The sequence below is a fragment of the Bombina bombina genome, chromosome 4 (genome assembly GCF_027579735.1).
Source record: "Bombina bombina isolate aBomBom1 chromosome 4, aBomBom1.pri, whole genome shotgun sequence".
Classification (NCBI taxonomy): Eukaryota; Metazoa; Chordata; class Amphibia; order Anura; family Bombinatoridae; genus Bombina; species Bombina bombina.
Genome location: NC_069502.1, coordinates 156,202,304 through 156,230,024, shown reverse-complemented (window position 1 = coordinate 156,230,024; position 27,721 = coordinate 156,202,304). Strand labels below are relative to the sequence as shown.

The window sequence follows — 27,721 nt, the reverse complement described above, 5'->3', positions numbered from 1 at the left end:
GTGAGACGAGAGGTATATTTGTGCACACACTAATCCCCAGCTAGCTCCCAGTAGTGCATTGCTGCTCCTAAACCTACCTAGGTATGCTTTTCAACAAAGGATTCCAGCAGAAATTCACTGGAAAGTTGCTTAAAATTGCATGCTCTACCTGAATCACCAATGTCCCTTTAATTTCAGTGCCCTGTGAAATTCTGAGGGGTGCAGAGAGGCTTCACAGTATGTTAAAAGTCAAAAGGAAATGGAATAGTAAAAGGCTATAATATATAAAAAAAAATCACTCCATAAACAATATGTTTTAAAATAAACAGGACTAGAAATCAAGTAGCAAAAATGAAACCACTATTGAGAGAAAAGAATGCAACTGTACCATAATTCTATAGTTGTGACAATGACTATTTACAATGACTATAACAGTAAAGCATCAATGACACAATAAGCATTGATACCAGAATCAATTCAAGATATTGGGGCATATTATAATCCCTTAAACCACCCGAAGTCCTAGAAACCCTAACTATGTCCCCTCACTTAATTAACATGTGTTGTATCACCCAACTAACTTAGTTAACTTTAACTAAGCTAGAACCCATGACCTCTCCTGATAGCAATTAACTCCCTAGCTTCTGAACCACAACCATTATTAAAGGGACATAATACTCATATGCTAAATCACTTGAAACTGATGCAGTATAGCTGTAAAAAGCTGACAGGAAAATATCACCTGAGCATCTCTATGTAAAAAAGGAAGATATTTTACCTCACAATTTCCTCAGCTCAGCAGAGTAAGTTCTGTGTAAAAAGTTATACTCAGCTGCTCCCAGCTGCAGGTAAAAATAGAAAAAAATGAAGAAATGAACAGCAGCCAATCAGCATCAGCAGTGCTGAGGTCATGAACTCTTACTGTGATCTCATGAGATTTGACTTAACTCTCATGAGATTTCATAGTAAGCTTCCTTTACCTGATTGGTGAAATAATATGAGAGTGCACGATGCTAGTCCCTTCAGATGTCCCGGGACAAACACACTAAAATGCTGCTTAGAAATCCTTTACAATGGGATGTGGCTACTGAGCAACTTTTGAGGTAAAATATCTTTCTTTTTTACATAGAGATGTTCAGGTGATATTTTCTAGTCAGCTTTTTACAGCTATGCTGCATCACTTTCAAGTGTTTAAACATTTGGGTATTATGGCCCTTTAACCCTAGCCTTGAGCCCACTCAAATGTAATTTGTTAACTTGAATGGATCTACCACTACCACAATAAAGCCTAATTGTGCTGGAGCCCTACCACAATTAACCACTAATAACCCCAACACTCAAAGCACGATTAGGGGCCGATTTATTAAAGTGCGGTGTAGAGTATTATACGATGTCGGCATTTATCATTGCATAAGCAGTTCTTGTGAACTACTTGTGCAATACTGCCCCCTGCAGATTTGTGGGCAATTGGCCGCAAGCAGGGGTGTCAATCAGGCCGATCGTATAGGATCGGGCGGATTGATGTCCGCAGCCTCAGAGCAGGCGGACAAGTTATGGAGCAGCGGAAACAGGGGCTTGATCATTCGGCCACTTAGCCTGTACTACTATGGTTTCTCCTTGTACATCAGAACTACCACCCAAGAGAAAAAAATAACCAACACTAAAAAAAACAATCCCTAAACATGTTTTTTCACCTTACTCCTGGTTCCAACAATTTCTAACTTCCGCCCCTTCCAGCCACACCACAAAGTGAATGGGCCTGGTCTAATTTTCCTCTCCTCCTTTTTAAGGAGTATTGTTGTTGTAACCATGAATGATTACAAGGAATGACATCTATGTAAAAAAACTGAGCTCTCACATTTTTCATATTGGGATACACTGTTTAAAGGCTGTGCTGGGGAGGATCAAGTAGGGGTTCTCTTGTCTCGTATGTAGTAGTGAGAGGTTTGCATTGAAGGGGTCATTTCAAGGAGGTCACATATGTATATGGGTTGTGATAAAGGGGTCAGAGATGGGGGCCATTTTTGGGGGCTTGTGGTTAGGGAGTAATGGGTTAATATTTGTGTTATTGATTCCTGGTAAAAAAGGCACTGGCCATGGTTATTAGGGATAGAGGGCTTGGTTAATAGTGACAGATGGGCTTCATTAATGGTAAGACAGTTGCAGTTAATCGCAGTAGGGAGCTGGTATTAAAAATGGTAAGTTTGTGATGGGTTTCTGTCAAAGTTGGGGTTCATTTTAGTGGGGTCCAGGTGGTAAGGGTCAACTGTGATGAAAGACTAGATAAGAGAACCCCTCTATTCAAAGAAAAACCCTGGCATCTAGATAAAATATTTACCATAGCAGTGGTTCATTTATGTTTGATCTGCCCCACAAGCTTCCCCTGCATGGTGACTGATGTTAGCTTAAAAAAAAAATTGAATTGTGAGGGCACAGTGACAGTTCACAAGAGTTAGTTATAGTGCTGAAAAATGCCTTTAATGCTTTACAAAGAACGGTTATTTTAATGTTAGATGGGAATTAATGCTAATTTAAATTCAAATAAGAAATTATTAGGAAGAATAGAACTAAATGCAAATGAGGTAATGTCGATATCAGATGCACATTTTGTGTACAGTAAATTGCATTATGATATGCTAATACGTAATAAATATTTATATTTTTATCTTAAAACGCAAATTATAATAATGTTAAGAAGATTTTTATATAAAATAATTAAATTAGATTTTTGGTATTACAATTTTAGAGATACAAATTAGACTTTGATCATTTGTAGTTTAATTGACCATTTTGATTTTTCTTAAAATATTAGTATACTTAGTTCACAGTGCAAAGATTACAAATGTAATCACAATAAAATATTTTGTTAAAGGCCTACATTTTAAGGGACAAAATAAAGAATTGAATACAACCTAGCAGGTAAAATGGATCATTGCAAACATATTAAACTTTCATGGTTCAGCTAGAAAACGCATTTTTAACACTTATTTGTTTTAATCTTTTTTTTTTAAGCATACCTAGGTAGACTCAGGTATAGCAGTGCACTACTGGAAACTAGCTGCTGATTGGTGGCTACACACATATGTCTCTTGTAATTGGCTCTGCAGATTTGTTCAGGTAGCTCCCAGTAAGAGTTATATACAAGCAATATTGCAATAATAAAATATTCTTATACATCAGAGTATTTTCTTTTTTGAACTTTTATATCCCTTTCTGTTTTCACTAAAATGTAAAATAAATGAATGGACTGCAAAAGCTTATGTTGTCTGAACCGGCAATTGTTTGTCACCAGAATGAAACCCCATCAAGTTAAGTAATAAAAAAAGATTTCTTACTGCAACTAAATTAATTAAAAAAAAACAAACGTGTGCTATATAAGTTATATCATTATAATTGCAGTTGCCACATGGAACCTGAGATAATTGGACAAGCAGCAATACATCAGTCTAACTGTAACAGGCAAGAAAACATGCTACAGAAACCTCCCATAGAGCGGAAGGGAGATCTTTTGAGACCAACAAACAAGAAATACTGTTACATAAATGTAAAGAGACATATTTGTACATAAATTAAATGCGCTAATGTGTTAGAGCAGTGATGCACAAATTCTTAAAACTTAGGGGCCGCAGATAATTCTTGAATAATACTTTAGGGCCACAAATCAATATCTAAGAATACTAAAGAAATACATATAAACATAAGGTCAGTAAACACACAAATAACATTTCCTTGGGTGCCCACCCACAGCACACTTTTTTAGTTTCACTTTTCCCTGGTGCCACACAAACCATGACACATTATTAATTCCACAAAAACTAGTGCAGAGGGCCACACGTGGCACATGGGTCCCCAGCTGGCCATAGCTGTGTCAGAGCATATTATTATTGCATTATTACTTGCACATACCTAATTGTTTAACCCCTTTGTCACCAGCTAGCTCCAAACAGTGTATTGCTGCTCCTACCAAGCTATGCTTTTCAACAAAAGACTCCAAGTAAATTAAAGGGACAAGAAACCCAACATTTTTTTTTATTTCATGATTCAGACAGAGCATACAATTTTAAACAACTTTCCAAATTACTTCTATTATCTAATTTGCTTCATTCCTTTGTATCATTTGTTGAAAAGCATATCTAAATAGGCTGATGAGCTTGGAGCTAGCTGCTGATTGGTGGCTGAAATTCTATGCCCATTTTCATTGGCTTAGAAATGTGTTCAGCTAGCTCCCAGAAGTGCATTGCTGCTGCTTCTTCAGTAAAAGATACCAAGAGAATGAAGAAGCTTGATAACAGAAGTAAATTGGAAAGTTGTTTAAGAATGTATTATCTATCTGAATTCCAAGAGAAACATTTTGGGTTTCATGTCCCTTTCAATACATTTTTTTTTTTTGAAAATCAAAGTTTTTTATTGAGGGGTACCAGGAGTACAGAATTAAAGCACAATAAACATTATACAAAGAGTAAATACATTATACATCACAGGCTTGTACATTCCTAAAGTCTCCAGTATAATATAAAATAATCACATTCTGGCGTTCCCTCTTTTCTATTTTGTTTCTTATGTCATGACGCAAAAAGAAAAGAATCGTATTTTGGATATCTATAACGACCTACACATCTTATAGTATGGTAAATTATATACAACAGGAAAATGTATTTATTGATTGGTACTTTTCAAGATGTAATAAAGCACAAGTAGGACAAACACCCTTAACATGCATTATAAACCAGTAAGAGTGAGTACATAAAATATCTACCTGCTGGGCAGATTCGGCACCAATTAATTCTGATCTTATGGGGGGAAGTAGGGGGAGAGAGGAAAAAAATTGGGGGGAAATGAGGGGGGAGGGAGATAGATATATACAGAGGAAACCGGGGGAGATGGTAATATAGGTGTTTGCAGAAAGGGGATGGAGTGTAAATAGTCTAAACCAATCTGAATAGATATGTAGTAGGACTCTACTAATTGAGTATTGTCAAATCTATACCCCATAGAATTCACACCAACCCTCCCATACCTTGACGTGCAGATCTGCCTTTCCCATTGTATTGTAGACATAACTTTCCATATGTTTCATGTGAGTAAGTTGAGTGACCACATCCTTTATAGAAGGAGGCAAAATTTGCTTCCACTTTCTGGCTATTATTAATTTGGCTGCAGTAAGGAAATAAATCAGGAAAATCTTTTTTGGGAGAGGTATTCTGGGGAGACCCAAATGCAGCAAACCAAGCGCGGGGGAGGTCGGTATATTGTAATGTAAGTCTCTTAACAGTTGTAGGCAAAATCGCCAAAAGAGCCTTATCTGAGGGCACTCCCACCACACGTGCATCCAAGTGCCTATCTGTCCACAGTTTCTCCAACACAATGGTGAGGAGGAAGAGTACATCTGGTGTAACCTTTTAGGTACTAGGTGCCATCTGTATACTATTTTGTAATGGATTTCCCAGAGTGTCGAGCAATGGAGGTATCTCCTAGCTAGCTGCATCTCTCTATGACAATCTCTCAGAGCAATAGACTCTTGGAGGTCTGACTCCCAGGCTAAGTGTGACACAGTTTTCACCATCGCTTGTTCTCCAATTAATAAGGAATACAGGAAAGACATCATACCCTTAGGTTTGTGAACTGAACACCAGCACAGCTCCCATTTTGTCCTATTCCTCCAGTTACTGTTTAGCAATTCCCAGCTTCTAAGGAAGTTAAGCAATCTAAAAGCTTCAAAATAGCATTTTTTGGAGATCTGATATTTTGTCATAAAGGAGTTAAGGGAGAAATGATCCACTCCCTCTTGTATATCCTCAGCCAGAAGATTACCAATACTAAGCCATGTTTTCATATGAGCTTCCTGGAGACACCAAGCGACGCTTACTACTGAATGTATTGGAGACGGGTGTGGAGCTATATTTGGTCTGTGTCTATTTTTGTCCCAGAACCTGAGAGCGTCTACTATGACTGGCTGAGTAATTCCGAGCTTATCTCGGCAATGAGCTGGGATCCATATCAGATCTGAAAGTTTCATATGTAATGGCAAAGTATCCCTTTCCACCTCTTGCCATCTAAGACTAGAGTCGACAATACTCCATCCCACAATGTGGGATAATCGTGCCGCATCATGGTACGAAAGGATATTTGGGACCGATAGGCCCCCCTGTTTGACCTTTCTCTGCAGAACATAGCCCGAGATCCTAGGTCTCCTATTCCTCCAGATATATGCTGAGATCATACTTTGTAACCGATTTATTATTGATCTGGGGATTTGAACAGGAATGCATCGAAAAAGATAGGTGATTTTTGGGAGGAACGACATTTTAACCGATGCTATCCTCCCAGACCAAGAAATTTCAGCATATTCCCATGAACCCAAGATCTTTTTAAATTCTTGCATTCGATTAGAGAAATTTCTGTCTATCATTGTAGCCAGATCAGGGCTCAAGTACACTCCGAAGTGTTTTATGCTGTCCTTCATCCATTTAAAACTGTATCTTCTTTTAATTTCAGCCACTACTGAGTCTGGGATTTCAATCGATAGAGCCTCAGTTTTAGTTAGATTCAACTTATAAAAGCTCAGAGCGCCAAACTGTTGTATGACCTCCATGAGAGCTGGCAGAGATGTTCTAGGGGATGTCAATAGAAGAGTGACATCGTCCGCGAAAAGTGCAATTTTATGTGTGGAGTCCCTGAGCTTGATACCCTTAATTTTATCATTTCTCCTAATGGCTTGAGCCAAGGGCTCTATTACAAGTGCAAATAATAAGGGAGACAGGGGACACCCCTGTCTCGTTCCATTTGACACCTGGAATTTTTCAGATTGAAATCCTATGCCTCTCACCACCGCTGTGGGCCCTGAGTATAGAGTCTTCACCGCAACAACAAACTGCTCTGGGATTCCGAAACTTTTCAAGACCTCCCACAGGTAATCCCACCTCACCCTGTCAAATGCCTTTTCCGCATCTAGAGACAGGGCGAGGAGGGGGATCCGTCTATTTTGAGCCTCAGACATTATGTGAACAAGCCTCCTAGTATTATCGGGACCCTCTCTACCAGGTATGAACCCCACCTGGTCCCCATAAACCAGAGATGGCACGACTTTTGCCAAGCGGTTGGCCAAGATTTTAGAATATAGTTTAGTGTCTACATTTATTAATGATATGGGTCTATAACTCCCACATTCCGTCGGATATTTATCTGGTTTTAGTAAAGTAACTATGTTAGCTTCTAGAAACTCTGGTGACACTGTCCCCAAAGTCATTATCTCATTAAAAAGTCTGTGCAGGATAGGCGTAAGTATGTGGTTGAAAGTTTTATAAAATTTCCCTGTGTACCCATCAGGGCCAGGCGCCTTCCCTATTTTGAGTTGTTTAATCGCCAATTTTATCTCCTCGATGGATATCGGGGTTCCCAACAGGGTAGCATCCTGATCAGTCAGAGTAGGTAGCTCTAGACTCCTTAAAAAAAAGCCTATCTCCTCTGTCGAGGAGAATGTATTATCTTGCGAAACTTGTATATTATAGAGAGAGCTGTAAAATTCACTAAAGGCTAGTCCAATTTCTCTCGGAGAGGACACTTTAGTATCTCCTCTCTTAATAGCCACTATACGTTTTTGAGCAGTTCGATTGCGCAATTTATCCGCTAGGAACTTAGTTGGTTTGTTGTTACAATAATAGAACCTCTGCCTAAACTTATCCAGGGTCCTCTGGACTCTTAGAAGTTCTAGATCTCTAATCTGTTTTCTTAGTGTTTGTATCTGACCATTGATCTCTACAGAATAGGTCCCAGCGATTCTAAGTTGACAGTTTCTCAATTTACATGTTAACTCAGCCAGAGTGCCACCACTTTTCTTTTTTGCTTTGGCTGCCAATTTAATGTAGAAGCCTCTCATAAATGCTTTGAGAGTGGACCATAGGTTCTGGCAACTCGTTTGGCTATCATCATTTGATTTCAGAAAGTCTGTGATGGCTTCTTGGCTGTTTAGTATATCAGCAGGTGATTGGATCAACCAGTCCGCCAGTCTCCAAGAATAACCCTCATTCGGGATAATTGGTCCTAGCTCCAATGTCACAGAGTGGTGATCCGACCAAGAGATCGGATGAATACCAGACTTTAACGTTTTATCTAAGAGTTTAGCCGACTTAAAAAACAGAATTTATGCTTACCTGATAAATTACTTTCTCCAACGGTGTGTCCGGTCCACGGCGTCATCCTTACTTGTGGGATAATCTCTTCCCCAACAGGAAATGGCAAAGAGTCCCAGCAAAGCTGGTCACATGATCCCTCCTAGGCTCCGCCCACCACAGTCATTCGACCGACGGACAGGAGGAAATATATATAGGAGAAACCATATGATACCGTGGTGACTGTAGTTAGAGAAAATAATTCATCAGACCTGATTAAAAAACCAGGGCGGGCCGTGGACCGGACACACCGTTGGAGAAAGTAATTTATCAGGTAAGCATAAATTCTGTTTTCTCCAACATTGGTGTGTCCGGTCCACGGCGTCATCCTTACTTGTGGGAACCAATACCAAAGCTTTAGGACACGGATGAAGGGAGGGAGCAAATCAGGTCACCTAAATGGAAGGCACCACGGCTTGCAAAACCTTTCTCCCAAAAATAGCCTCCGAAGAAGCAAAAGTATCAAATTTGTAAAATTTGGCAAAAGTGTGCAGTGAAGACCAAGTCGCTGTCTTACATATCTGGTCAACAGAAGCCTCGTTCTTGAAGGCCCATGTGGAAGCCACAGCCCTAGTGGAGTGAGCTGTGATTCTTTCAGGAGGCTGCCGTCCGGCAGTCTCATAAGCCAATCGGATAATGCTTTTAAGCCAAAAGGAAAGAGAGGTAGAAGTCGCTTTTTGACCTCTCCTTTTACCAGAATAAACAACAAACAAGGAAGATGTTTGTTTGAAATCTTTAGTAGCCTCTAAATAGAATTTTAGAGCATGGACTATGTCCAAATTGTGTAACAAACGTTCCTTCTTTGAAACTGGATTCGGACACAAAGAAGGTACAACTATCTCGTGGTTAATATTTTTGTTGGAAACAACTTTCGGAAGAAAACCAGGCTTAGTACGCAAAACCACCTTATCTGCATGGAACACCAGATAGGGCGGAGAACACTGCAGAGCAGATAACTCTGAAACTCTTCTAGTAGAAGAAATTGCAACCAAAAACAAAACTTTCCAAGATAATAACTTAATATCTACGAAATGTAAGGGTTCAAACGGAACCCCTTGAAGAACTGAAAGAACTAGATTTAGACTCCAGGGAGGAGTCAAAGGTCTGTAAACAGGCTTGATCCTAACCAGAGCCTGAACAAATACTTGAACATCTGGCACAGCTGCCAGTCTTTTGTGAAGTAAAACAGATAAAGCAGAGATCTGTCCCTTCAGAGAACTTGCAGATAATCCTTTCTCCAAACCTTCTTGTAGAAAGGATAGAATCTTAGGAATTTTTATCTTGTTCCATGGGAATCCTTTAGATTCACACCAACAGATATATTTTTTCCATATTTTATGGTAAATTTTTCTAGTTACAGGCTTTCTAGCCTGAATCAGAGTATCTATTACAGAATCTGAAAACCCACGCTTTGATAAAATCAAGCGTTCAATCTCCAAGCCGTCAGTTGGAGGGAAACCAGATTCGGATGTTCGAATGGACCCTGAACAAGAAGGTCCTGTCTCAAAGGTAGCTTCCATGGTGGAGCCGATGACATATTCACCAGGTCTGCATACCAAGTCCTGCGTGGCCACGCAGGAGCTATCAAGATCACCGAGGCCCTCTCCTGATTGATCCTGGCTACCAGCCTGGGGATGAGAGGAAACGGTGGGAATACATAAGCTAGGTTGAAGGTCCAAGGTGCTACTAGTGCATCTACTAGGGTCGCCTTGGGATCCCTGGATCTGGACCCGTAGCAAGGAACCTTGAAGTTCTGACGAGACGCCATCAGATCCATGTCAGGAATGCCCCATAATTGAGTTATTTGGGCAAAGATTTCCGGATGGAGTTCCCACTCCCCCGGATGGAATGTCTGACGACTCAGAAAATCCGCTTCCCAATTTTCCACTCCTGGGATGTGGATCGCAGACAAGTGGCAGGAGTGATCCTCCGCCCATTGAATTATCTTGGTCACTTCTTTCATCGCCAAAAAACTCTTAACCATCTCCGTGGAGATGTTGCCTGTGCAACGGCAAAGAGAATGACTGGGGTGGGCGGAGCCTAGGAGGGATCATGTGACCAGCTTTGCTGGGACTCTTTGCCATTTCCTGTTGGGGAAGAGAATATCCCACAAGTAAGGATGACGCCGTGGACCGGACACACCAATGTTGGAGAAAGGTATCTATCCTGGAAAACGACCCATGAGGGTTTGAATAAAAAGTGTAATCGCGCATTGAAGGGTTATACGCCCTCCAAGCATCGTAGAGTTGAAACTGAATCATCACCTTCTGGAATGCAGCTGCTTTTGACTTTAAAGACCTGTCTTTTTTAGTTACAGGGGGTACTAACTTATCGATATCAGGGTCCCATGTGAGGTTAAAATCTCCCCCTACACATAATTCTCCCTGTCTGATAGCTGCGACACGGGTGAGTGTTTGTTTAAGGAATCGTGTTTGTTTCACATTGGGGACATAGATGTTTACAAAGGTAAAGAGTATATCATTGACTTTACAGACTAAGAAAATATATCTCGCCTGAGAATCTATTTCACTATAGATTTCTTCAAAGCTTACTGAATCTCTGATCAAGATTGCTACTCCTCTGGATTTACTGTGGTGGGAGGCTCTATAAATATGTGAATAGTTGCGAAATTTAAACATCTCACCCTCCTGGTGCCGCCAATGGGTCTCCTGGATGAAAGCAACATCTATTTTATTTCGCCTGAGTTGATTAAGCAGAAGGCTTCTTTTAGTATTGTGAGTGAGGAACCTTAAGCCTGCCATTATTAGGTGTAAGTGTGTCAAAGTTGGAGAGAATGTCCCAGGGTAGGAATGTGGAGTGATTGGAATGCAGTAGGAAGAGGGAGTAGGGGGAGAAAAAAAAAAAAAAACACAGTCGCCTTCTCTCACCCTCTCTCTCCCCCTCCCCCTGGTTAGACAGGGCCTAGAAATTAGAAAGTGTTCCCAATCGCTGGGAGTTACTCACTCTGGAGTCTATCCTAAAAGGCTAATATTGGAATTTATATAACTGAAAAGCAAGTACAAAAATAGCTTATAGCACTATACCTGTGATTGCGGGTAAACACCGCTAAGTAGTTCACTGACAGTGAGAGTGAACTATGACTAAGAATTTTCACTTTATGTGTTCTCTCTAATACACAGCTATATAAACCTTATTAACATATAAGTAGAGAGAGAACATGAGAAGAAAAAGCAAATAGATAAAGAGAAGAAAGAAAAAAAAAAATAAGAAAGAAAAAAGAGATGGGAGGGGGAGGAGGGGAAAGAAGAATAGGTTAGGGACAGGGCCTAAAGGTAATGAATACTAATTAAAGTTATTAGAGTGATCGGACCCGGTTATAATCTCTATTAGTAATCTATGTCACATCACTACTGCCAACTTACAAAGAGATGAACACATACAATGGAAAAAGATATGCCAGGAAATGTGGGGATTTAGGGGGACTATGTATAGAAAGTTAGTAAAAAGAAAGAAAAGAGGGAGGGAAAGAGGGAGCAGCAAAGAAAGACAAGGAGATGAGATGAAGAAAAAAAAGGGGGGGGGGGCGGAGACAACTATTACAATTTGTCGTGACTAACTTGAACTACCCTTAGAATATAGGTCGATACCTAATGAATATGTGAGGGTAGTGGTTAGGCTAACTCTACTTATGTATTCTTAACCCCCAAATTTGTGAGGTCCAGTGGGATCTCACAGAGATATATAGCAACCAGTTAGATTCTAAAATAGGAAAAAAGATATCAATTTAAGAGGGGGAGATAATGTGTGGAGGTACACTCTGCAATTAAATTGTGCAAAATAAAAGTAATATTGGTGACATGCAATACAACAAGCATATAACTCCTTCATATATGTATAAATATATCAACATTTTTACTATACTAAAAAATGACCTTTAACATAAACCCAACATTAGAAACACATATATGGAGGTCAAATAACTTTGCCAACCTGCCCGGTCTGCATCCTGATCTCGGACTTGTCCTCTTCATACAACTTTAGAAAACAAAAAGAAACCCTGAAAAGGAGAAGAACAAGACAACCAAAAAACATTCATATAACTCTATTATGAACAGTTACATCTTTTCCCAAGTCCATGGTGAACTGAAGTAGGGGAATTACACTGTACATGAATTATATTGGGCTAATGCCCTCTGACCTGAGGTCAAGCAAATCGTGAGTATGTCCTTTTTTGGCTTAGTAGACATAAATAGGAATCTGACTAGTCTTTAACTTCAAATATTACACATTATCATCACCAGTTAGCAACACTCTTTATTTGTTGTGGGATTTCAGCTTTTAGATGCCAGTCACTTCAGCATGAATTGTTGAGAGCTTCATAGATGAACTCAAACTCCTGTTCATGGTGCCGGAGCTTTATCCTGTTGCTTGTTTGGTCTCTTTGGCAGAGGCTGCCATTCAGCAGCTGACGGTCTTAAGTCCCTTTGGGAAGTTGTAGCAGGCCATAAACCCTCCTCCTGTCTTCCTAGGCCAAGATTTGTTAAAAGGCTTGTGCCTTGCTTCAATGAAGAGATGGTGTAGTTCTTATTATCATGTTGAAAGAATAATCTGACAGGGAAACCCCATCTGTACTTGATCCCGGCCCTTCTCAATTTAAGTGTAACAGGGGCAAATGATCTTCTCTTTGCTAAGGTGAAGGAAGAGAGGTCAGGAAACAACTGAATCCCAGGGTGTTTTTCTGCAAACGGTTTATTAGAGAATGAGGCCCTCATCAGCTTTTCTTTAAAAGTGAAATAGTGGAGGCGTACAATGACATTTCTAGGGAGCTCCGAAGCCATTGTTCTCGGTTTAATTGCTCTATGAGCTCTATCAATTAAAGCATCTGTGTTCTGGAACGTGCCCAGGAGGTCCTTAAATAGATTCAGTAGATATTCAGGTAGATCTGCGGGGCTGACATCTTCCTTGATACCCCTTATCCTGACATTGTTCCGTCTGGACCCGTCTTCATTGTCAGCTATCTTAGTTTCTAGGTCACTGATAATCTCTGCTAAGGATTGGGCGTATGCTAGTACATTGGCCTGATCAACCGCCATATCCTCCTGCTTCCTCTCTATCGCTTCTGACCTTTCGTTCTGAATATTTAGGTCTCTTCTTAAGTCAGCAACTGAATTCCTTATCTCATTTCTGAGGTTAGAATAATGGGTATCTATTTTAGTAGATAAAGCATTAATGGAGTCCAAGACTTTAGTGTCCGAGTGGGATGCCTTCCCTTTAGAAAGACTGTCTGTCTCAGATATTTCTTTATAAGATGAACGTGAGTCCCTGGATTCTTCATCAGAACCCTCTCTATCTGACAGGATTCTGTTATTAAAATGGTCTGCTACAGTACGCTTGAGGCCATCTCCTAATCTTTGCTGATGTTTTTTCTTGTTGGAGTGGGCCATGTTGGGTTATGTACTATGTTGCCCCCTATGAGAGATAATGTTGGTCAGCAGAGAAGTATAATTTGGGGAGCACCAGATTTTTGGAGTGGTGTTGCTATAATCGCTTAGAGGCTCCACATCTCCCCCTGCTCAAGGTCTCAGTGTGAGGCCATCACTCAGATTATGCGTCCTATCAAATCTGAGGTTCCATTTGTTAGGGGCATATGGGTGTCACTTCCCTCTTGAGCCAGTTATACTCCTTCAATACAATGTTGACAAGTGTTGCTACACCTTGGGGAATTTGTCCTCCCTTGACCTGGAAGCACAAAGAAAGGTGGGTATAGCCTGTTGTGGTGGTTGTCCTCAAACTGTATTGCTAGGGCAGGTGAGAGGGAAGCTGCACATTGAAAATCCTAGTTAGAATACACATAGGTTGTTTGCAGTCTCCTCCCCTCTGTATTTGATTTGCTTATAATGTCCTCTCTTTTATGTATATGACAGGGTTCTGATACAGTACAGATACTGAGATATGCCCTCCTCTCTAAAATCTTGATGCAGCTGTGCTGTGACTTTAGGGCAGTTAGAGTGTGGGCTATCGTGTTACACTAAATATTTGCTGAATATACAATCCCAGTAAGGGAGGAGCAAGTAAGGTCGCTGTTATTAGTGAGACATCAACCCCCTATAGGTATGGGTATAATATCATATGCTTTTCCTTATATAGGGCTAGCGATCTTTTAATTTCCCTAAGGGTAGAGGAAGGTGTTAAGTGAGCTGCGTACAGAGGTGCCTAAGATGGCGGAATTTCGCGCCAAAAACAAGCAAGGTGATTTAGTGTCCTGCAGCTTATTTGTATACACTGTGCCAAGGTCTCTGTTTATACAGTTATAGCTGTTACTGATCCTCTGTATTTTAATGCCAAAACGTCTCCGGTTCTTCATATAAGGGAAACTTAAAAACTGCCTACTTGTAATCTTAAGCAGTATTGCCCTGCGGGAGTTGAATGTATCCACCACACTGATTCCACCTAACCCTAACAGGGTACGGCACCTCCTCAAGCTTGCTACAGTTCAGTCTCTAATTACACTGACATTCAGTGATGTGCCGTCAGTGACATTACCCCTTTTACCCCGCAGATAGTTCTTACCCCGACACTTCAGGCCGCACCTGGGTCTTGACTTGTTTAGCGGCAAGGATATGTTCACCGGGCTAAGTACCCGTGGTTGCAGCTCGTCCGATCTGCCTTTAAGCTTTCTCCTATGACTCTCCGGAGCGGATCCCCGACCCTCCGGAGAGACAGCTGGAACCAAACTGAGCCTGCTCCCTCCGTGTGCTCCTGTGCTCAGGTCAAGCTGCGATGTCGGGTTCAGAGTCTGAGGGTCTTCGGGAACAAGCCTTGTGCGGCTAAAAATTGCAAAAACAATCCAAGCACTTCTCCTATCCTAGATGTGGCAATTTCTCACTCGCAAATCCCCCAGAGTGGGTTTTTAAAGTTAAATAGCCCTTCTATAGTGTAGAGCTCCACAAACCCACAGCCTCTTCATACAGCGGTTAGCTCCGCCCCCTCAATACATTTTATAACAGAAGTAAATTGAAGTGTCTGGCAGACATGATACGCTGTAGCGTATCATGTCCACCAGACATCGCTGTTAGCATTTAACATTGCACAAGCAGTTCACCAGTACTGCTTGTGCAATGCCGCCCCCTGCAGATTTGTGGCCAATCAACCGCTAGCAGGGGGTGTCAATCAGCCCGATCGTATAGGATCGGGCGAATTGCAGACCGCAGCCTCAGATGCAGCGGACCAATTAAGGAGCAGTGGTGTTACCGTTGCTTCATAACTGCTGTTTCCGCCGAGCCTGAAGGATCTCGTGGAAACAGGGGCATCAGGTAAATGATAAATAGGCCCCTATATCTGAATCATGAAACTGTCATTTTAACTTTCATGTGCTTTTAAGAAGAAACCATTCAAGTAATGCATATAATGATATATGGCAATGTATTAGGTAGATTTTTTGTGAAAAACACAAATATTAGTGCAACATATAGGCAAAATGTTAAGTAGAAATAAAAATAAACTGAGCCGTTTGAGAATGTGCGTTAACTGAATCACAAGCTCCTCCCCACCTAATGACTAATCAGCCAGCAGCACTTTATGCATATAATCCTACACAGGCCAATCAGACCCTATTATTGTCTGTCATTCCAATCCATCAGAAATACTAAGTGAATACATCAGCTGCACCTGACCTCCAGCATATATTGGTAAACTTTCTTGGTTTATATGATATAAAAATAAAATCTAATTAAAGGGATATGAAGCCTAAATTTTCCAATGATATAGATGTAATTAAAAATTGACTCCTATTATCAAATTCTACTTTATTCTTTTAGTATCCTTCAAAAGCAGGGGAGTATGCATGTCTGGAGCATTACATGACAGCACTTTTGCAAGATTTTTTTAAATGCAAATAAAATAAATATTTTAAAAGCATTTAATTTTTTCAGATTACATCAGTATTAAAGCTCCTGACCATCTGTCATGTTTCACTCTTCACTGTCAGAAAAAAGGGTATGGTTAGGATCCGTTTGTGAATATTTAGGGTACAATTGCTGTGGCTGTACCCTCAATGGGTCATAATTACACCTTAATGAACTAATATGGACCATTTAGGGGGTAAATAAGGTATAAATATGTTTCTAACTGTCAAAGGGTCTATGTATGTACCATTTAATCCCCAAAAAAGGTAAAATCACTTGTGTGACCAAAAGGTCGAGGGGGCAGCCAAATCCAGCAAGTCCATATAATTTGTGCACCTGCACATTATTATTTCCCAAGATGGTAAATGGTTATTTTATACTTAGGCTACATAGAGTTTTCCATAGTAATCTCAATTATTCAATGAACACATAATTGGCGATCACCTAAAATGAAATCAACATACATGTTGTGCAGCAAAATAGTTATTGTTCAATGGTTGTTGGTTATGTGCAAGAGGTGGACAAAACAACAAAATACTTAACAACTCATCTCTTTACTGACGCTGTGTTGCTGCTTCTAAAGAGCACACAAGCACTTAATTAACATTTTAATGTTTATATTTAGAGCATCAAGATGATAACTTTTACACATAAAGCAAATGTATTAACTTAAATGACAAAGAAAAAGAAATAATTTAAACTCTATAAAATAAATATGAGCTGTTTTGTGTAGCACGCCTAGTGTTGGTTTAAAGTTCCTGGACATTGTGTCACACATCACTATCTATTGGTTGAAAGTTCCTAGACATTGTGTCACACAGCAACATCTATTGGTTGAAAGTTCCTAGACATTGTGTCACACAGCACCATCTATTGGTTGAAAGTTCCTAGACATTGTGTCACACAGCACCATCTATTGGTTGAAAGTTCCTAGACATTGTGTCACACAGCACCATCTATTGGTTGAAAGTTGCTAGACATTGTGTCACACAGCACTATCTATTGGTTGAAAGTTGCTAGACATTGTGTCACACAGCACCATCTATTGGTTGAAAGTTCCTAGACATTGTGTCACACAGCACCATCTATTGGTTGAAAGTTCCTAGATATGTAACACTGCGCCATCTATTAGTTGAAAGTTCCTGGACATTGTATAACAGCGCCATCTATTGGTAGAAGGTTCATCAGCAAAATGTGTACTAGGAAAAAAGACTAATCTGCATATTTGTTGCACAGGGTGACATTTCAAATGTATGGTTATGAGTTTTATTGTTTATGCCTCCCCTGAATCCACCCTTTCTTTTGTTAGAGTTATATTTTATTATTATGTTGTCTATATGTTTTCTCTATATTTATGTGGAGTGTGTCACCATAAATTAAATGGTGTGTTGTTAGAGTCTAGTCCTGAGTGAATATAAGCATTTTGGAACAGTTGGTCTTGCCTGGTTCTTTCAGGAATCCTATAGCTTTCTGGCTACACTTTCTAAAGTCATCTAACTTCAGTACTGTATATATGTGTGTATATATATATATATATATATATATATATATATATATATATATATATATATTGTTATTTAAAGCTAGACAAATACTTATATACTTACCTTTCTGAGCGATAGCACAATAGGTGAATGTATATTTGAATGGGTTTTTTTTTAATACATTTGAAGGAACAGCATTTTTAATATCCTGTGGTGAGTATAAATGTGCCATCATGTGGTACAAAGGACTTGTCGCTGGGGCAGTACCTTTAAAAGGCCAAATTTGCACCATTTTTAAGGGTACATTATCAAACAATAGCATGGAAGTCCAATTTAGTCACCAAAGGTACATATTTGCCTATGAAAGCTACAATCTGTGTACAGCGGGTGTACCTTTGAGGGTACTGCTCCAGTGACAAGGTGCTGTACCCCTATAGGTACAATTTTTGCACATTTTTTCTGACAGCGTTGTTGCTGGTGCTTTCTCACAAATAACGCCCTTGCAATGTTTAACAGATATTTAAAATTGCATTCTTTCAAAAGTAAAATCAATTATGAAGACCAGTAAGAAACAAAACAGCCGCTTTAAAAGTTAAGTCCAAAGCCAGATTTAAAAGCACCCCTGTATCTGTCTATTGCTAGTAGAATGGAAGTTTTAAATGTCTATTAAACCTTGCAAGAGTGTAATCTTTGAGAACGGACTGACAACAGGTTTGAAATGCGTTAGTACAGTTGCTTTGTTACCTTTATGCCCCTTTGAATTGATACAGATCTCCTGTGACGCAATTAGAACAGGTTTTATTGATGTATGGCGCAGCAGCATGACTTCCAGATACTCCACTTGTAGTAAGATGATACAGTAGAAAGGTGAGGGCTGCTTCTCAGAATAAGGAAGCACAAATTTTATTTACGGTTGTCTGTGATCTGATCCAATAATTATTTGGACTATTGAGAGCAGGGGGTGCACTAGAATACTGGTGTCAAAGTTTCTCAATGCACACTGGTGAAGATAATAGTGCAAGCCTATAAAAACTGCATTATAATTGGGTTTTTAATGGTCTGGAATAACTTCCAATGTAAAAAGCTAATACATTTTTCAGGAACACCCTTAATGGATCTCTCTCTCCTCTCTGGACACGTTGCTCCAGAGAGGTTACGTTTTCCCTGCTCAGTGTAACTAGAAATGCAGGCCAGTAAGCAATTAGTCACCATGTCTGAGCTGTCAGTGTGGGGGTTGTGTAATAAATATAAGGGCAACAACAGGAGAAAATGTGTGGCAAATATGGGTCAATTATAAAACACTTTAATTAATGAACTCCTGCAGCATGTTTTTGTTTTAGCATCGAAAACTATGCACTGAAGTAGATAAAATGTCTGCTTAAAGGGACAATAAACCCACATTTTTTCTTTCATGATTCAGATAGAGAATACCATTTGAAACAACTTTCTAATTTACTTCTATTATCTAATTTGCTTCCTTCTCTTGATATTCTTTGCTGAAAAGCATATCTAGATAGGCACAGTAGCTTCTGATTGGTGGCTGTACATAGATTCCTCATGTGATTGGCTCACCTGTGTGCATTGCCATTTCTTTAACTAAGGATATCTAAAGAATGAAGCAAATGACATAATATAAGTAAACTGAAATGTTGTTTAACCCCTTAACGACCGAGGACGTGCAGGGTACGTCCTCAAAAAAAAGGCAGTTAATGCCTGAGAACGTACCCTGCACGTCCTCGGTTTGGAAAGCAGCTGGAAGCGATCCTGCTCGCTTCCAGCTGCTTTCCGGTTATTGCAGTGATGCCTCGATATGGAGGCATCCTGCAATAACCTTTGGTAGCCATCCGGTGCAGAGAGAGCCACTCTGTGGCCCTCTCTGCACCGGAGATCGGTGGCTACCTGCGTTGGTGGGTGGGAGCCGGACCGGGAGGCGGGTGGCGGCCATCGATGGCCCTGGTTATGTGCAGGGGGGGGCGGGATCGTGGGCGGGGACGAGCAGGGGCGCGCACGGACGCGCGCGCGTGCACGGGAGGGCGGGGGCGGGCGCGTGCACGGGGAGGGAGCGGGTGGGAACCGCTACACTACAGAAAATGATTTAATAAAAAATGTATAAATATCGAAAATCTTAAAAAAAAAAAAAGATCAGCAAGGTGGTGGGGGATTGTCTGTGTGGGGGGGGGAAGCTACACTACAGAAAAAAGCCCCAAAAAAATAAAAAAAGCACTTTTTTTTGCAAACTGGGTACTGGCAGACAGCTGCCAGTACCCAAGATGGCCCCCAATGAGGCAGAGGGGAGGGTTAGAGAGCGGTTTTGGGGGGGATCAGGGAGGTTGGGGGCTAAGGGGGGGATCCTACACCCTAGCATATGTAAATATGCTAAAAAAAAATTTTTTATTTTTTTTAAAAAACCCTTTTATTTTAGTACTGGCAGACTTTCTGCCAGTACTTAAGATGGCGGGGACAATTGTGGGGTGGGGGAGGGAAGGGAGCTGTTTGGGAGGGATCAGGGGGTGGGATGTGTCAGGTGGGAGGCTGATCTCTACACTAAAGCTAAAATTAACCCTGCAAGCTCCCTACAAACTCCCTAATTAACCCCTTCACTGCTAGCCATAATACACGTGTGAGGCGCAGCAGGATTTAGCGGCCTTCTAATTACCAGAAAGCAACGCCAAAGTCATATATGTCTGCTATTTCTGAACAAAGGGGATCCCAGACAAGTATTTACAACCATTTGTGCCATAATTGCACAAGCTGTTTGTAAATTATTTCAGTGAGAAACCTAAAATTGTGAAAAATTTAACTTTTTTTTCAATTTGATCGCATTTGGCGGTGAAATGGTGGCATGAAATATACCAAAATGTGCCTAGATCAATACTTGGGGTTGTCTACTATACTACACTAAAGCTAAAATTAACCCTACAAGCTCCCTAAAAGCTCCCTAATTAACCCCTTAACTGCTGGGCATAATACACTTGTGGTGCGCAGTGGCATTTAGCGGCCTTCTAATTACCAAAAAGCAACGCCAAAGCCATATATGTCTGCTATTTCTGAACAAAGGGGATCCCAGAGAAGAATTTACAACCATGTATGCCATAATTGCACAAGTTGTTTGTAAATAATTTCAGTGAGAAACCAAAAGTTTGTGAAAAAAATTGTGAAAAAGTGAACGATTTTTTGTATTTGATCGCATTTGGCGGTGAAATGGTGGTATGAAATATACCAAAATTGTCCTAGATCAATACTTTGGGATGTCTACTAAAAAAAAATATATACATGTCAATGGATATTCAGGGATTCCTGAAAGATATTAGTGTTCTAATGTAACTAGCACTAATTTTGGAAAAAAGTGGTTTGGAAATAGCAAAGTGCTACTTGTATTTATGGCCCTATAACTTGCACAAAAAGCAAAGAACATGTAAACATTGGGTATTTCTAAACTCAGGACAAAATTTTGAAACTATTTAGCATGGGTGTTTTTTGGTGGTTGTAGATATGTAACAGATTTTGGGGGTCAAAGTTAGAAAAAGTGTGTTTTTTTCAATTTTTCCTCATATTTTATATTTTTTTTTATAGTAAATTATAAGATATGATGAAAATAATGGTATCTTTAGAAAGTCCATTTAGTGGCGAGAAAAACGGTATATAATATGTGTGGGTACAGTAAATGAGTAAGAAGAAAATTACAGCTAAACACAAACACCGCAAAAATGTAAAAATAGCCTTGGTCCCAAACGGACAGAAAATGGAAAAGTGCTGTGGTCATTAAGGGGTTAAAATTGTATTCTCTGTCTGAATTCTGAAAGAATTTTTTTGGGGTTTAATGTCCCTTTAAAGTCATCCTGCTGGATACATTTCATGAGCTAGAAGATATTTCTAATAATTATGCTGTTCTCTGCAACCTATTCACTAAAAAAAAACCCCAAGGATCTTCCCACTTCAATAGGGTCCATAAAAAAAAAAATGAAAGTGAAATGCGGCTCAAATCCACTGCAGAACACCCTGTCTGCAAGTTCTTTACACTGCAATACTGCACCGATTAACTAAAACGCCCATAGTGCAATGGGGTGTGAGCCAGAATTAGTGAAACCACACAGCTAATAGAAAATCAAAATAAAATAAATGGCTACACTTAGGGTTGTGCAAAAACATAAATAGATTTTTATTTAAACATATTATAATTGACACGTTTCACACTTTTATGAGGACTTAAAGGGACAGTCTACTTGAAAATTCTGCAGACTTCCCCATTATCTCAGTTCTTTTCACAGGCATACAATTTAGCCAATCAGTGCTGACTCATAAATAACTCCACGAGAATGAGAACAATGTTATCTATATGACACACGTAAACTAGCACTATCTAACTGTCAAAAACTGTCAAAATACAATGAGATAAAAGACGGTTTTCAACGGTTTTCGAAATCAGTTTGAGCCTACCTAGGTTTAGCTTTCAAAAAAGAGAACAAAGAAAATTTGATGATTAAAGTAAATTGGAGAGCTGTTTAAAATTGCATACCCTATCTGAATTATGAAATTTGTTTTTAAAACCTGAAAAAAAGTATAAAACAAATATCCCCATTGATAGTTTATAATGAATATTTATATTTATGTGTCATTTTAAAAATATGTGGTGTCTTTACATGCCAAGTAATGCCGTCACTTTGAAACCAATATTTTAAACCTCAAAATGTCACTAGAATTGTGTTCTGCTCTGTAAGATATTTGAATACATTTCATCAAAGCAAGAGTATGTGTAGCTGTCAATTTGTCTTGCAGCACTCATGTGAAGTGATCTGCAGCACCACAATCAGCAAGAGACATATTATTTAAACCTCTCATTTTACCAGGGATGAGCTTTGCATTCCAAGGAATTTTCATTAATGAGTGTCAGTTATTGGCATTCACTCCTTATCTACTCATATTTTCTGGAAAATTCTGTTTTGAATATGCATTCGTTTTTGAATTTCCATTTTATTGCAATTAATTATTTCTAGAAGCCAACGTATGAACATGGCAAAAATGATTAGGTATTTAAGTTGTGCATGTAATATGGAAAACCAACAAACCTTTTTTTTTCTTCTTCTTAAAAATAGCTTCAAAAGTCACTAATGTTTCAAATGAATATACCTTTGTTTTAATTTGCATGCCAGTAAGAATTAGATGATGGAGACAATTAATAGAAATAAAAGTAATACAACGCAAGACATGTTTTTAAATTTAACCAGTAAGCTACCATTGGTTCTTGATATACTTTGTGCAAATATGTGTATGAAACCAACATAAATGTCCCTTTAAATGGACACTAAACCCACACGTTTCACATCTTTCATGATTCAGAAAGAACATGGAATTTTAAGCAACTTTCTAATTTACTCCTATTATCAATTTTTCTTTGTTCTCTTGCTGTCTTTATTAAAAAGAATGTAAAGCTTAGAAGCCAGCCCATTTTAGGTTTAGCACCATAGTTAGTGCTTGCTTATCGGTCACTGATATTTAGCTACCAATAAGCAAGCATAACCCAGGTTCTCAACCAAAAATGGGCCAGCTCCTATGCATTAAATTCCTGCTTTTTAAATAAAGATAGCAAGAGAACGAAGAAAAATTGATAATAGGAGTAAATTAGAAAGTTGTTTAAATTTGCATGCTCTGTCTGAATCATGAAAGAAAACATTTGGGTTTAGTGTCCCTTTAAGTCTGGAGATGACAGGGCTTTCCACTGTCTTTTTTTAACAGATGTTTGGCCTCAGCAGAAAAAAATAAACTGCAAATTAGGGCAAGATATGTGGCATGCATAGACTTGTGATAGACCATGCTCTTCTAGCTTTTTAACCTTCAATTACAGGAAAAGGGTGCAAAATAAATCATGAAAGTATATTGGAAAGTTGTTTTGCATAATAAAGCATTTTATATTACAATCCCAAACTGTTTATCCAATGGAAGCAGCACAACTATCTCAGAGAATATTGCACAGTAACCCTGCAGCATAACACATCTAGATATGGCAAAGGGTTAAGGGAAGAATTTGCTTTTCATATCTGCAGCTGTTTTCCCTGTACTATATAAACAGGATCCAGTCTAAGGACTCCTCAATCACCCGGCATTTGCTGCCCGCATTTAACATTGCACAAGCACGCCCCCTGTTCTAGTGCCACCAATCATGTTAGACCAGGGTTTGTCAATCATCTCGATTGGATCTTGAGGTAGTGGAGAGGCTAAGTAGCGTTTCAGGCCCACTCTTGTCTGCAACGCTCGGCCCCCGAAGCTGCACCCCAGGGCCATTAGTCTTCCCTGTGAGTCAGCCACTGGGCCTCTATGATTTAGTGCAAAATTAGCACAGTGCGACTGAGCAGGGGACAGTACTTGCATACAGAGGCCGTGAGACTGAGCATCAACTTAAGTCTTACGGTCGCTGTATGTTGTAGAGACTGACAAGTGCAGCGTGCTGGCTGGCTGATGGCTGCTAATGATAGATTGATCCGGCCGGCCTCACGTGATGATGCAGTGATCTCCCGCTCAGCGCAACACTCCCTGCCCTGACACTCGTCATCACTTCCTCCCACTCAGAGTCCCAGCAGCAGCTGCAGGAAGAAGAGCTGAGAGCGGGAAGCAGCGAGCTGAGGCCGGGAAGCAGCGAGCTGAGGCAGGGAGGCAGGCAAGAAGGCTGAAGTAGCCGCAGTGCGGCTAGGCTGGTGACGGACTGCCGGTGGCAACTTGGTGTGTCTGGTGAGCAAAAACATCAATTTCACCAGTGATGTAATTTAGTTTTCTTTTTGCTCAGCCTCAGTCGATACATTTTGTTTTGGGATACATGGATCATGGATCCTTTAATATATGTAGCCAATTAGCCATCATGAGTCAGGCATGCACACGGTATGTGTGTGTCACAGGCAATCAGGCATCAAGATTCAAAAGCCTGATATAGAAAAAATAAAAGTTAGTGTTAGAGCATTTTCCCCAAACTAAGTCAAACTAGGGCCAGTCCTAGTAAATTAATTTCACATTATAACCTAGTTGTATAAATATAATAATATTCTATATTCTATATAATCTCATATTGTGTGCAGACATGAGTGCCTGTTGTGTATTGTGTGTGTTTAGGAGAGGTATGTATGTATGTAATCTATAATCCCAAATTGTGTGTATACATGAGTGCCTGCTGTGTACTGTGTGTGTTTAGGAGAGGTATGTATGTATGTATGTAATCTATAATCCCAAATTGTGTGTATACATGAGTGCCTGCTGTGTACTGTGTGTGTTTAGGAGAGGTATGTATGTATGTATGTAATCTATAATCCCAAATTGTGTGCATACATGAGTGCCTGCTGTGTACTGTGTGTGTTTAGGAGAGGTATGTATGTATGTAATCTATAATCCCAAATTGTGTGCATACATGAGTGCCTGCTGTGTACTGTGTGTGTTTAGGAGAGGTATGTATGTATGTAATCTATAATCCCAAATTGTGTGCATACATGAGTGCCTGCTGTGTACTGTGTGTGTTTAGGAGAGGTATGTATGTATGTAATCTATAATCCCAAATTGTGTGTATACATGAGTGCCTGTTGTGCATTGTGTGTGTTTAGGAGAGGTATGTATGTATGTAATCTATAATCCCAAATTGTGTGTATACATGAGTGCCTGCTGTGTACTGTGTGTGTTTAGGAGAGGTATGTATGTATGTATGTATGTAATCTATAATCCCAAATTGTGTGTATACATGAGTGCCTGCTGTGTACTGTGTGTGTTTAGGAGAGGTATGTATGTATGTATGTAATCTATAATCCCAAATTGTGTGTATACATGAGTGCCTGTTGTGCATTGTGTGTGTTTAGGAGAGGTATGTATGTATGTATGTAATCTATAATCCCAAATTGTGTGCATACATGAATGCCTGCTGTGTACTGTGTGTGTTTAGGAGAGGTATGTATGTATGTAATCTATAATCCCAAATTGTGTGTATACATGAGTGCCTGTTGTGCATTGTGTGTGTTTAGGAGAGGTATGTATGTATGTAATCTATAATCCCAAATTGTGTGTATACATGAGTGCCTGTTGTGCATTGTGTGTGTTTAGGAGAGGTATGTATGTATGTAATCTATAATCCCAAATTGTGTGCATACATGAGTGCCTGCTGTGTACTGTGTGTGTTTAGGAGAGGTATGTATGTATGTAATCTATAATCCCAAATTGTGTGTATACATGAGTGCCTGTTGTGTATTGTGTGTGTTTAGGAGAGGTATGTATGTATGTAATCTATAATCCCAAATTGTGTGCATACATGAGTGCCTGCTGTGTACTGTGTTTACAGATGCACACGGACCATAGGATGTGTGTCACACAGCGTATGTGGCCTATAGGGAGGATCCACTTGTAGATTAAATTTGGAGCAATATTTTCCAGGCCATGTATGTGCGTGGGGAATGCTTCATGTTTAAATATTTTGCTTATTGTTAGAGCTAGTAAAAAACTTTGCACATCTATAAATGCAGTTACTGTCTATTATTGTGAATCTATATCAAGTTGTCTTTTACTTTTGTGTGTGTTTGAGTGAATCTGTCTGTATATGAGTGTGTGTGTGTGTTTGAGTGAATCTGTCTGTATGTGAGTGTGTGTTTGAGGTGGTCTGTCTGTATCTGTGTGTGTGAGTCTGTGTGTATCTATAAATCTGTGTGTGTATTTGAGTGAATCTGTTTGTATGTGAGTGTGTGTTTGAGGTGGTCTGTCTGTATCTGTGTGTGTGAGTCTGTGTGTTATCTATAAATCTGTGTGTGTATTTGAGTGAATCTGTTTGTATGTGAGTGTGTGTTTGAGGTGGTCTGTCTGTATCTGTGTGTGTGAGTCTGTGTGTTATCTATAAATCTGTGTGTGTATTTGAGTGAATCTGTATGTGAGTGTGTGTTTGAGGTGGTCTGTCTGTATCTGTGTGTGTGTGAAAGTCTGTGTGTATCTATAAATCTGTGTGTGTATTTGAGTGAATCTGTTTGTATGTGAGTGTGTGTTTGAGGTGGTCTGTCTGTATCTGTGTGTGTGAGTCTGTGTGTTATCTATAAATCTGTGTGTGTATTTGAGTGAATCTGTTTGTATGTGAGTGTGTGTTTGAGGTGGTCTGTCTGTATCTGTGTGTGTGAAAGTCTGTGTGTATCTATAAATCTGTGAGTGTATTTGAGCAAATCTGTCTGCCTGTGTGTGTTTGAGTGAATCTGTCTGTATGTGAGTGTGTGTGCGTGTGTTTGAGTGAATCTGTCTGTATGTGAGTCTGTGTGTGTGAGTGAATCTGTCTGTGTGTGAGTGTTTGTTTGAGGTGGTCTGTGTGTATCTGTGTGTGTGAGAGAGTCTGTGTGTATCTATAAATCTGTGTCTGTATTTGAGTGAATCTGTTTGTATGTGAGTGTGTGTTTGAGGTGGTCTGTCTGTATATGTGTGTGTGAGAGTCTGTGTGTATCTATAAATCTGTGAGTGTATTTGAGCAAATCTGTCTGCCTGTGTGTGTTTTAATAAATCTGTCTGTATGTGAGTGTGTGTGCGTGTGTTTTGAGTGAATCTGTCTGTATGTGAGTCTGTGTGTGTGAGTGAATCTGTCTGTATGTGAGTGTTTGTTTGAGGTGGTCTGTGTGTATCTGTGTGTGTGAGATAGTCTGTGTGTATCTATAAATCTGTGTCTGTATTTGAGTAAATCTGTCTGTCTGTGTTTGAGTGAATCTGTCTGTATGTGAGTATGTGTTTGAGGGGGTCTAGATTCCACTATAAAATGATTAATTCAACATAAAAATTATTTACTTCAGACATTTGTTTTTTTTTTTTTTTGGGGGGGGGGGGGGCGCAAGTAGCTGGTCTTGCCTAGGGAGCAAAATAGTCTAGCACCGGCCCTGCTGCACCCGCATTAAATTAGGATGATTTACCATTTTATTATTAATAAACTTGCATTGCAGACATAAGAATCACTAACCCAGTTCAAGCTATATTGTTGTGCATTATGTTCTACAAACATGCACACCAGTTCTTATAACAAATCTATTCGTTTATAGACAATAAATAAGTGGAGCAGAACATTATACAAAATCCCATGTTGGCAATAATCATGAAGATAGAATGTATTGAGGGAGGTGTTGCTGAAGAAGCAGCAGTTGTAATCTAAAGATTTAAGAACAAGAAGGTAATTATGCTAAAATATCAAAACAAGAGAAGATTAAAGGAGAAAGAATGGGGCAGTGTAAATAGATGCAAAATG

General features: G+C 39.6%; 1 protein-coding gene across 3 annotated transcripts in view; it reads right to left on the bottom strand.

The window, feature by feature from the left end:
• Positions 1-27,721, bottom strand: part of NBAS (NBAS subunit of NRZ tethering complex) — a 1,903,611-nt gene that overhangs the window by 387,402 nt on the left and 1,488,488 nt on the right. The window lies entirely within an intron of this gene.